At 38.2% G+C, this 12,918-nt stretch overlaps 1 protein-coding gene and 1 long non-coding RNA gene across 2 annotated transcripts in view; both read left to right on the top strand.

The window, feature by feature from the left end:
* Positions 1-12,918, top strand: part of SPON1 (spondin 1) — a 375,349-nt gene that overhangs the window by 18,267 nt on the left and 344,164 nt on the right. The gene's annotated exons all lie outside the window — the stretch shown is intronic.
* Positions 8,813-10,342, top strand: LOC149871564 (uncharacterized). Its single transcript, XR_016440269.1, has 2 exons — positions 8,813-9,598; positions 10,232-10,342. It is a non-coding gene; the product is annotated as an uncharacterized LOC149871564 (long non-coding RNA).

Genomic DNA, 12,918 nt, shown 5'->3' with positions numbered 1-12,918 from the left:
ACATATATTCTTGAACACACATGCCTAGTTACGGTGTAGATCATGGATCTTTTGAGTTTAACACCGAAAAATGCAAGGTTCTCCACCTTGGGAAGAAAAACCTGCAGCATCCTTATAGGCTCGGCAGTGATACGCTGGCTAGCACTACGGAAGAAAGAGACTTGGGGGTCATCATTGACCACAAGATGAACATGAGCCTGCAATGTAATGCTGCAGCTACTAAAGTGAGCAAAAACGCTGGCTTGCATCCGTAGATGCTTCTCAAGCAAATCCCGGGACATCGTTCTCCTCTTGTACTTGGCCTTGGTGAGGCCGCAACTGGAGTACTGCATCCAGTTTTGGGCTCCACAATTCAAAAAGGATGTGGAGAAGCTTGAGAGAGTCCAGAAAAGAGCCGTATGCATGATCAGAGGTCAGGAGAACAGACCTTATGATGACAGGCTGAGAGCTATGGGGGTCTTTAGCTTGGAAAAGCGCAGGCTCAGGGGTGATCTGATGGCCACCTACAAGTTTAATCAGGGCTGACCACCAGTATCTGGGGGAATGTTTGTTCACCAGAGTGTCCCAAGGGATGATGAGGTTAAATGGTCATAAACTACTGTGAGACCATTTCAGGCTGGACATAAGGAAGAATTTCTTTACTGTCTGAGCCCCCAAGGTCTGGGACAGCCTGCCATCGGAGGTGGTTCAAGCACCTACACTGAACACCTTCAAGAGCAAATTGGATGTTTATCTTGCTCGGATCCTATAACTCCAGCTGACTTCCTGCCCTTTGGGCGGGAGGCTGGACTCGATAATCTTCTGAGGTCCCTTTGAGCCGTAATGTCTATGAAATCTATGAAAAGATGAAACACTAAGCTATTTAAATTGTGGGGAGTGAAAAGCCCAAACAAAATTAATGTTATTGAGTCCATATGTTTGTATGTCTTAAATTTTTATTTTATGATGGACTTTAAAAGCTAGTGAGCATGTGGCCATCACCCCTGAAAGGGTGTACCATGTCTAATATACATTTATCATGAAGAAATAAGAACACCAACCTTTGCAGATTATCTTCAAAGGTAGGATGATGTTATGCAAATTCAAAAGGCATAAAACAGGTTACAGTTGCATCCAAACCAGTAACATTTTTCTGAACTTTCAATTAGCAGCTTCCACTGTCAGCAGGAGGTAAATTAATCTGAAATAGCCATGTACAGTCATTAAATCCATGATCTACACCTTAACTAGGCATGCGTGTTCAAGAATATATGTATGTTTTAGATTTTAATAGAGGGGAACACTTTTTGAGAAACTCACCAAATTGCAACACTGCATTGTAACTCTCAAAAGACATACAGGCCACTTCATTATTCTACAGAATGTCCCAGTTTCTTGTAAATTGCAATCTCCTTATAATGTATTCTGTTTTGAAAATCTTGTCAGAGAAAAAAATGAACAAACTTTTTGCAATATTGTGGTTCTATATAAACTTTTGGTTAGAGGTAGAATTGACTTATCTTGATGAAGACTGTCATGTTTATCAAACTCCCTTGACTTTGGCTTTACACTACAGAGTGGTTAAACATCAGTGTAAAATGCTATTTTCTCTGGTGGATTGTCAGTGGAGAACTTTTTTCGTGAAGCTGAAAATGTTGACTTGCTCTGCTCACTGTCAAATTCTTGAATGAAAAAGGTTCAGCAGGAAACTAACTCTTGCTTGGGACAGGTGGTGGAAAAAGAAGAGGAGATAAGATAGCAATAACTGAGTTAAATGGAAGGATGTGTGGGACAAACAGGAAAAAGAGATGCTGCTGGGTACAAATCTGCTTTGGTTCTTCTAGGTAGCTTTTGGAACTAGATTTGGCCTAAACACTTGTACCTAGGATTTAAAGAATATAAGCCCTTTTAAAATGGCATAAGCAATTACATTATTAATACCTCTGCACTGATCAGTTTATATTTGGAAAGGGGTGTGTGTGTGTGTGCGCGTGTGTGCGCGCGCGTGTGTTTTTATATATAAAAACACACTAGAGAGGCGCATATATAAAAAAAAAAAAATATATGCAGAGCCTCTCTAGTGTGAGGCATATCCAATTTAACCACTACATATATGCAGAAGAAAGCTGCTTTTACTTAATAACTTAGAACATTCAGCTAGTTACATTTTCAAATGCATTCCTAGCTCTACCTGCTACTAGGGACTTACTGTTTTCATACCAGTCTTTTTCTCTTCATGTTTCAATACAACCATTTTTACACATATATTATTAAAAAAAAAAAATTGGCAAGTATATTTTTAAGAAGTGTTTTTAACACCTGTGGAAAAAGTCTATAATAGCTAATAGGATCCTGTAAAAACTTGCCTGAAGACTGAAATGCTGCTGGTAGCTCAGAGTCAGATCCTGGGTGATGGTTTGGGGGCAAAAATTAACATAAAAGGAATCTTTTGGCACATCAAAATGTTCTGCTCCAAGTCTTCTCTACTGGGCTGCAGTTCACCTTTAATGGGGGGACTCCTGATGTTACTCTAAGTGTGTGCTTATATTGCATCCTAGGACATGATGTTCTTTAGTGCACCATGCACTGAAGCCATTTTCCAGACTTCTGTTTCTACTATGCTTCAGAGCAGCAGCCAGTGCAACCCCAGAGTAGTCACATTTCTAGCTTTGTTGTGTAGGGTAGCTAAATCCTGCCTCTCCTTGAGACTTCCAGGAATGCATCATAAGCATACTCTTTATGACCTAATGTATCTACCGTGCAGAACATCAGCAGGTTTCTGGTACCAGATAGTCGGTCAAAACAGTTCTGAGCCATTGTCTCTTCATATACAAGACATTGACTGTACTCTAGCCACCATAGTGTTCCCATTTAAAGGCACCCTTGCTTTCTCTCCTCTGGTTTTGGGCTGAACACAGCTGAGGTTAGAATGCTTCTGCTTAAAGAATAAGTTTAAAAGAAAGTGAGCATATAAAAATAGTGTAGTGCTAGAAATGTTCTACAACTTTAATAGAGAATCCTGTAATATATGGTAGATATAGTGTTGGATCCTTAGGATCTGGACAACAATTTTCAAGATTTGCTAGGAATTTTGAAAATAAAGCACATAAGGTCTTGTCCTCTTAAAGCTCATTTGATCTCTACTGAAATTCCTAGTGGATGAGTGAATCCTTCTCTGTTTAATAGGAGGCCTAATTATACTAGATCCTATGTGATTTAGACTGTTTATCTCAGACTGATTTTTGGTTAGTTAAATTTTTGCTTTTCAGAGAGGAGGAAGATAGGAAGGAAGTAGATAACAAACAAAGACTGACAAATGTAGAGAACTCATGTACCATGACCTATCTTAAACAACAGTCCAAGGTTCCTCTGCTGGTTACCTATTTCATGTTGTCATTAACTAAAGATTGAAGATCAGATCAATGGGAATGTCAGGGGGTTGTTTGTAGTGGTGGCTAAGGCAGCAGATTTCCTCTTGTAGGTGGTCCTCCTCACAGGTGTGGGTTTTTTTTTTTATCATATTCAGCATTGAAGGAATTTCATATTATACATAAAGCAGGAAACTGAAGTCAGTACATTACCCAATATAGTAATCCTACCTGTTAAGAAAAGCTGACTATGCATAGTGACAAGTTCCAGTGTTGTCATTAATGTGTACATTAATGCCTTTTAAATTTGCTGCATAACCCAGACTAGTGTGTCACTGGGCTACATGAAATATCTTTGGCTAGGGACAGAAGTTGCACATAAACTGGTTTAAGAGACTGGAAATTGGTTTACACCTGTAATGGAATAGAAATTCAATACACATAAAAAGACACAGACAAAAGTACAGGTCCCCGCTGTAACTGAGAGCGCTTTGCAAGAAGCATTCTGAGTTACAACCCTCGTGGGAACCAAACAGAAGTTCACAGTTGGTTCCTGGGGGGAGGAGAATCTGGTTGCTGGCTCTGAGCCTGCAACCAGTTTCCCTCAGCAATAGTCCCTCTTCTCTTCCAGCCTGTCCCTGTTTCAGAATGGGAGGAGAAAAAGGGAACAGAGAGACCTCATTCTAGGGGTTTTTCAGGAAAGGGGTTGGGGAAAGAGGGAAGGGTGGGCTCCAATTCACCTATCCCACCCTTTAGCGGGAGGTGACAGCTCCCCTTGACTGAACTCCCTCTGCTTCCTTTCCCTGCTCCCGTTCTGAAATCAGCTTGAGGTTGGCAGGCAGCGCAGACAGAAGTTACAGAAGCTGCTCTATTTTGAAATGTCTTCATTTGACTCCTCATGCAAGAAGAAAAGAAAAAAGGTTTATTTTTTTTTGACTAAACTGTTTTTTATCCATTAAGGTTATCCTCAGTAGTTTAGGATGGAGTGAATTGGTACGGGACTATGCAATATTAAGACAGTGAAACTCTATAAATCCCCTTTTATTCCAAATACCAGGTGACTCAGTGAATCATCTCATAGTTTGTAGGGTTGGAAGGGACCTGAGCAGATCATCAAGTCTGACTCCCTGCCATGGCAGGAAAGACTACTGGGGTCAAACGACCCCAGCAAGGTTTTCGTCTAGCCTCCTCTTAAAGACCCCCAGGGTAGGAGCCAGCACCACTTCTCTTGGAAGTTAGTTCCAAGTCCTAGCCGCCCTGAGAGTGAAGTAGCGCCTCCTGATGTCTAATCTGAATTTACCCTCTGCCAGCTTGTGACCATTATTTCTAGTCACTCTTGGTAGTGCTTGGGGGAACAGGGACTCCCCCAATGCCTGCTGGTCCCCTCTGACTAGTTTGTAACAGGCCACTAGATCCCCCCCTCAGCCTTCTCTTCTGGAGGCTGAACAGGTTTAGGTGCCATAGCCTCTCCTCGTAGGGCCTGCCCTGCTGTCCCCTGATCATACGAGTGGCCCTCCTCTGGACCCTCTCCATGTTGTCCACATCCCTCTTGAAGTGCGGTGCCCAGAACTGGACGCAGCTGCGGCCTGACCAGTGTTGCATAAAGGGGGAGGATCACCTCCTTGGACCTACTTGAGCTGCATCTGTGGATGCATGACAAGGTATGGTTGGCCTTCCTGATTGTATCCCCACACTGCTGGCCCATGTTCATCTTGGCATCAATGATGACTCCAAGATCCTTTTCTGCCTCTGCACTAACTCTCTGGAGTCTGTTTTCCAAGGTGATGCTTTTTTTTACAAAGATGTATATTCTATCTGCACAGAGCTGGCTGGATATTTCAGTTAAATCTGTCGCAGATGAGATGTTGTTGTCTGTGGTGATACTTTGCTTGTAGACGATATTCCTATTCAACAAAATGATGCACAGTACTACACATGGTGAGGTTTCCTTGGAATTCACCTTTTGTTACAGAGCATGGAAGAAATGTGGAATTTCACTTCCTAGATGCCAGACCTGGCAAAACAGATGAAACCCTTTGCTGTGAAATTGTCTCTCTCTGCATCTCTTCAAATGATCTCTTCAAACCCATATTAAAGGCTATCCAAATGGCCTGGAATAACATTCCCATTGGTGGGAATAAACAATGGAAAAATGAAGGCGAAATGGGGATTTTCAGAATAAAAGTTTAGAGCTTTCTAGGTTCACCAATGAACCTGGTTGGTCTAGAAGATATTAACAAAGAAGAGGCTTCGATTTTTGCTGTCCTATCATGGGACAGAGATAAGGCTATAAAATCATATGCTAATTCTAGCAGACATCCCAGGGGAGGCAGTCCCAAGGGTCAGATTATGATCGCCTTGTTTATTCTGAGTTGTATACTGCACCATATATAGTCCCATTGTAGTTATGAATAGAGTCTTATCAAGAATAAATTAATGGTTTCTTCACCCACAGAAGACCTGAGACTATGGATTATAAAACAGCTTTCAAAATGTCTCTCATGGATATGTTTATGCCCTCTCTCTAGCACCTTTCATCTGATGTTTTTGAAATCCTTGCATTAATTATCCCTCATAACACATCTCTGACATGAACATTATCACACTTGTATTACAGAAAAGTAAGTTGGGAAGCAACTTGCTCCAAATCAAAGATCTCACTTCATGTGTAGCTGTGAGTGAAACCCAGAAACACTGTTACTCAGTATTTTACTTTCAGTACATTCCCTTTCTAAATGAAGAAAGTTAGAAAACAAACTGTTCCTTCCAGATGCAAGTAACCTGTCCACGTATCAAGGAGAACATATTTATTTATTTATGTATTTATACAAATAATTAATATCAAAAGAATAAAACCCACAGAACTAACTTAATGAATGTTGTCCATTTTCCCTTAGCAATAGTCCCCAAGAGTCCATTTTGTGATGACTGCATAGACCAATTTAACCAAGACTAACAGTTGTAACTGTGCATATACCAGGCAGGCATGCCTTTCATTATAAAATTAAAACAACATAAAAATACCAAGTAGTGCTGCTGTTGAGAACACTAAATCCTGTTCTACTTAAAACAACGTGTGGAGTTGAATCCCTTCTGTGCATTTCATGCTGCCCGTCTTTCTCATTCTGTATCAGCAAGCAGCAGGATTTAAGTGTCCTCTTGATTAACAAAGAGGATGGCTCACTGCCTATTGAGCTATGCATAAAATGCAAGACTATGGGTTCATTAAATAAACCGCTTTGCTGAAAATAATCCCGTCATTGTTTAGTATAAATCCATACCTTTTAACCTTGCTCAGCCCTAAATAAAACTGTTTTACATGCACTTTTAGAAATGATTTTTAAACCATATTCTATATCTGATTCCAAAGGACTGTTCTACCCTTGTGATTAAAATCTTATAAAAATACTGGTCTTTCAAGATTTCTGGTTTTGGGACCATTGAGTGCAAACCTTAGCCACAGAGACTGTGGCTTTCTGAATTACCACAGTAGCTAGATCTAGATGATGCCTTGGTTTAGCTTTGTGGTGCACATCTTGATCTAGACCCTGCCTTAATGGGCCATTGCTACCTCTTTCAGTGGTGGTCTCTACTCTTTACTGCTTGCACACTGTAGTGATTTGTGTTCTATACACGTCTGAATAGGTTACATTATTTGTGGCATATATGTTGAAATTAGTTCTGCGTACGTTTTGTTCTCAGATGTAACTCTCACAGTTGTATGCCTTGGATTCTCGTGAGGGAATCTAGATTACAATGAGGGAACAGCTGTTTTTATTCCTGCATGCTAACACTTCATCAGTCTAGCAAAAGCGAGATTATTGCCTGTGCTCACACTAGAGTATTTTGCGCTAAGAATATTTGTCTTCATTTATGTATCTTCTCATACAGTTTATTTTAATTCCTGACAGAAAGAATGAAATAAGTCTTGTTCAGTAACATCTGACCAAGGTGAGTTTGACTCAAGGCTAAGGATACTCTTAGCACATAGAAAAACACAAACAAGGACAAAAGAGTTCAAATTACCATTTGTCTCATTAATGATGAAAAATGAGTCGGGCATTCTGGCTAGTTTGCATGGATTGTGCATGGGGGTGTGAGGGAGGGGGGCAGTTCCAGATGATAGGACTCTTGGATTTAATTCTGTCTGTCATTGAAAAATAGTTTGAGTCATATTAAGATATAAAACATTTACATTGTATTATGCCATTTTAGAAATGTCAAGAACTTTCCAAGTCGGCTTCACGTTTTCTCTGTTCAAGTCCTTATTTTGTTTTGATGTTGAACAGCCAATGAGTATTTAAAAGAGTCTCTGGAGATGGGTAGATGGAGCCAGGTTTCACTGTGTACCCTTAAGTGAAAGCCTTCTGTATTGATCATTATTACTGAAGTGTAATTTAACACAGTTGTTAGTAAATACACTAGTTACTGTGTGAGTTCGATGCCGAATTATATAAGGACTGAATTAAGCACAGGCTCAGACCTGGATGTTCAATTTAAAAAAACTTTTATTGTTTCACAAAGTCATAAACTAAAGGGGGTCTGTTGGTTCATGAGGTTCCCAAATCAAGCCCTTGCTTTCTAACCCGGAGGCTAGGTGCGGCTGCCTGATTCAGTAGTCTCCAAACTGGTCAACAGCTCATTTAAAAGGAGTCCCTTATCTTTTTTTAGACAAAAGATACAAAACAGTCCCCACTCTGACAGTGAGGCATTTAACATGACTTCACTATTACTTATGTATATGTGTTATCATATATATTTCTAATTCTTATTTCTATTGGTTATTTAGTTAACTTATCTATAGTATAATATCAGGTGATATGCTTTGTATTATAATTTTTACGCTTCTTATGTTAATTCTTAATGACCTTTATGTTTCTTATGTTAATTCTTACATCTATGTGTTTTGCTGTCTTTAGCAGGGTTAAAAGGTCAAGGCTTACATAATATGCGGTTGTTTTTCGTCATTGCGGTTTAGCCATGCGGTTTCCTGTTTTAACAATATAAGCTGCTTGCTTGCAATTTTTATCGTTGTCAGCATTTTCATCTAAGGGTCAGAAGGTGATTACCAGAATGTCAATCGCTGACTCCTCAACCTCCTTGAAGCATTCTGGGAGTTTTAGTGCATTTTTCTTAATGCTAGGCCTTGCTTAGCATAAGCACTATCTCACAGTTACCTTTATGCAAACCCTTTCTCTTAATAATGACCAAATTGCCATGTAAAGGGGCACCTTTGGCAAGATCACATATTGTTTGCATGATACAGCAGGGCATAACAGGTATCAGATGTTCACCCGAGCACTAGGATTTGTAGTATTTTTCCAATTACGCATTTCCAATTTCCATTTGCTGTCATTAAAAGTTCATCTGTGTATATTCTACTTCCACTTTCCCATGACATTATATGAATCATTATCCCCTTCAAGAGAATGAATGACAGTACTTTTAGATGAAGATAACACGCAGTATAGGCAACCAGGCCCTTGGTACTACAGCTCTTTTAATATGGTACTTAGAGGTTTTCCAGGTGGCCTTTTTTTCTGTTTAACATTAAACTGGTCATTTGGCTAGAAAGAAAAGATGATCAGTTGCTTAAACTTGTATTGGATCTGTTTGCGCTTCTATATTGATTTGCTTCTCTACTCTTCTACCTTGTCCTATTAACAAACCCCATGTCCCCAGAGCTATCCTATGCATCTTGGGACCTAGGCCAAATATCTTTTGGCACATCCCTTTTTCCCCCCCGCTATGTCTGAATGCTGTAGGGACTAACACAGAAAGACCACCCTTTTGCCTCTGACCTGTCTGTATTGATTGTAATTTCAGCCAAGTGCAGGGGAGACAAATTAGCAGGTATAATTCCTAAAAGGATTATATTTCAGTTGCCTGTTCCTGTAGCAATCAGACTGCTCATTGTTTGTCCTTCCTTTAGTGCTTCTCACGAGGTCCTGCAGCAAGGTAATGTAGATGAATCAAGGCAGTTGAAAGAAACATTAATTCATTTGCAGTGTTGTCCATATGTATTAGAGAGAACATGTATAGTATGTAAGTAGCATAAACCAGAGAGCTACAGTGTATATGCATTTTAAATCTGAAATCTAGTCAATTCAAATATAAGTTTTGAAAGGACTTTCAAGTACTGAGGATATTGCCAATATCTTTTGTTCTTGCTTTTCCTTCTCTTGTGTGAAAGACCCATGAAGAGGTAAAACTATAGCAAAAGAGAAGCTAGAACTATCTGATTTCCACAGGTAGGACAAAGAGTGAAACTAACTTTGTCAAATAAACAAAATAAAAAGTACAATCGTCAGTATCTGTTACAAAGAGTTTGTTACAAAGGAAATTCCAACACTTTAAAATATGTTTTCATCCCAAATGGAGCAAAAGAAGAAAAAATTAGAAATTTAGTACAAAATAATTTCCTTGGGGGGGGGGGAAGGGAAGTATTAGGTCAATCAAAACATTTTGTAACTTATAATAAAATATCAAATAGATTCTGAAACCATCAGTTTGAAATTAAAAATTAAACATTCCATTCTAATGAATAAGGTTTTGCTAAAATCAAAATATTCTTCAGGTTATGTCATCCCTTCCCTCCCCCTAAATATTTCTAAGTGACAGTCATCATAATTCACACAGGTTTTTCTGCTTTGTATTAGTTTTGTGGGAAATCCATTTAAATGAACAACTAAATGTAAGAAAATTCAATCAAGTCACCCATAATCTGTCTACTTTTAAATATTTAGATCAGAAATGATACTGAGACTTATACAAAATATTTGATACTGGCCATGCATATAATAGAAAGGGCAGAACTGAATAAGCAGAATGCTTATAAGCAAAATGGAATTAATTTAACTTTTATTATTTTTTTTATTGTACAGGTGGTGAACTAGAGATACTAGGAAGATACTTCATGTAGCAAAATTTATAATCTGTTATACTGCTGTGACTTTTCAGCTGAAAACTGAAAATAAATATACAACTGAAATCTTCATGGACAGATATCATTTCTATTTTAGCTCTCTAATCAAAATTATATGAGCTTTTTCATTAATGTTTATAGCTATCATGCTAAAGACAGTGCAAAAATCTTGCTGACTTTAGCCAATATAGGTTGACATCGCAGGGCCAAATCTTAATAGCTGTGTTCCTCTTCAGTGGAACTAATCATATGAGCAAGGCAAGATTGCTTTCTGTTCACAGCGACACTATTAGTGCAGGCCTTTATCTTAAGTTAAAATTACCTAGTATTGTAATTCCCAGTAGTGTTACTCAGAGGTTTTGATTCAGGTTTTTTGCTGGATCAATGAAAAGGAAATGTGTCTTGAAGTCAGATGGGTAGAGAGATAATGTAGGGATGTTAATTTTTTCATTCATGTTGATTTATTATATATGCATTTCATTGACTACGTTGTGAGATAATTATCACATTTCTATAATTAGGGTAAGTCAGGGATTCAGACATACTGGATTCAGCTATGACTACTTTAAATACATGGACATTATTTTGTTAAATTTGGAAATCAATAATGTAAAAATGTTGCTAGCTATGTGTGTATAAGTGTAAACATGTGTTAGTGTTCACATAGGGTGAACTGACTGCCCTAGAGAATGAACTCATTAATTCAAACACAGTTACGCCCCAGTTATTAGCAGTGGAAGCTGCTGACCTCAGAAAATGCTTTTTGCCTTTGGTCTCTAAGCCAAATCTGTGAAGAAAGAATCTCAGATAAGGATGGGCTTTGAGTACAGGTGGGTATTGGAGTGAGACTTTTTACTATTTACTTGCCATAAGGGTTAAGGAGATGTTAACTTCATGAGACGAGGTGCTGCATGAACACAGTTCTAAGCATGGAGAGTTTGCAATTTTATATCATGATCCTGAAAATCCTCCTGGCCCATCTTCAGATGTGCTGTGAGGAAGCTATGGGCCAATGTAGATACAAAGAGTCATAAAACTCGACTGTTGCAAGCATGGTTACATTAGAACTCCTTCCAAAAATAAATTAATTCAGGTTGGCAAAGGCAACAGATGTTTATAAATGATAAATTAGTTTAAAATGTATAACATTTCACAGCAAATCTTGACCTAGATCAGAGTATATTGTTCGTAAAAATAGTCCAATGTGTTCATTGTGAAGAAATACAGTTTTTTTTGGCACTGCAGGAATTGCTACAATTAATATAATTAGTAGCTAATAAACTAGGCGGTTAATACCTGCACAGAATTTATATAATTATTTAGTTAGATATTAAAGGAATTAAAACACCCTGAAAATAGTATATAATTTCCTGATGACTCCCAGAAACTGCAAGTTTATTTTCTTATGCTTCTCCAACTTTTGCAAAAAATCCAACTTGCAGTTAACTCTGTGTGCCATGGAAAAATAGGTGTTGCATCAGAAAGTTCACAGTGGGCATGTCTACACAAGACACTGACTGTGCGGTAGCACATCACAGCGCTACTAGGCTACTGTGCAATAACATCACTTAAAAGATGCTCACCAGAGCTAATGCACAGTAACTCTGATTTACTGCACATTTATTTAGTACCTTTATAAGCATACAGCATAAGTATAAGTGTATACAGATACTAAATAAATGCACAGTAACCACTGCACAGTAGTGTCCCATGTAGACACTACCAGTATTCCTGAAATAGTGTTTGCCAAAACTTATTTGGAAATAAAAATACAGGGGAAGACTCCCCTTCTCACAGGTCCATGCTGTGCTTAATTTAAAAAGAAGTATAAAGCATGTTTATAAATTATGTGATACAGTTATGCATTGTTTCCTTTCTTTTCCATAATTAGAAGGCAGAACATATGGACAAAAGTTAGTTTAAACTGATGATCACTGGGACTGCAAGTTATTTTAATACAAACATCTCTCTGCTGCTGTGCTCAGGGTGTTCAGTCACTACCATTTAAGAGTTTTTCTGATCTACTGAACTGGAAGCCTGAACTACTCCTACAAACATCTACTTTATTCAAAGATTCACCACGGTACGTTCTAGTTGGTGATTATTGACACATGAGAGGATAATTAATTGAGTCTCTTATGTAGCAATTGATGTAAACTTGTGCCTTATGATGGAATCTGTAGTGCTTCATAGACAACAGCACTACCAAATGAATCTTCTGAGCCAGATGGAGCTGTTGAATCTATTTCAGGTGAATTTGCCTTTGCCTAACTTACGATTTCTATAACTTTTCCTTATCATATACACCATAGGACAACAATAACTTTTTGTAAGTCATTTGGTATTAGCAGGATGAAGTAAACAGGGGTTTAGTGCCCCCAAAATATCTTGCAATTACAGCAGTTCACAATAATTTTATATATATATATATATATATATATATATATAATATGATGATGAAATTAATTGACTATTTTTTGAGAGACAGATAAAAATTTGCATTTTTAATACACTTGAAATTTTATAGACACCATGTATTACATAGTAACTGAAGCAAAGACCTTTATGATAATCTGGGAACATATATGAAGACTCAAAGGAGAGTTTGGCCATATCTGCTTGATACGCTTCAGTTTGGTGTATGGA

This window comes from Crocodylus siamensis, chromosome 2, assembly GCF_052110815.1.
Source record: "Crocodylus siamensis isolate JL-2025a chromosome 2, ASM5211081v1, whole genome shotgun sequence".
In the NCBI taxonomy this organism is placed as follows: Eukaryota; Metazoa; Chordata; order Crocodylia; family Crocodylidae; genus Crocodylus; species Crocodylus siamensis.
This window is presented reverse-complemented; position numbering and strand designations above follow the sequence as displayed.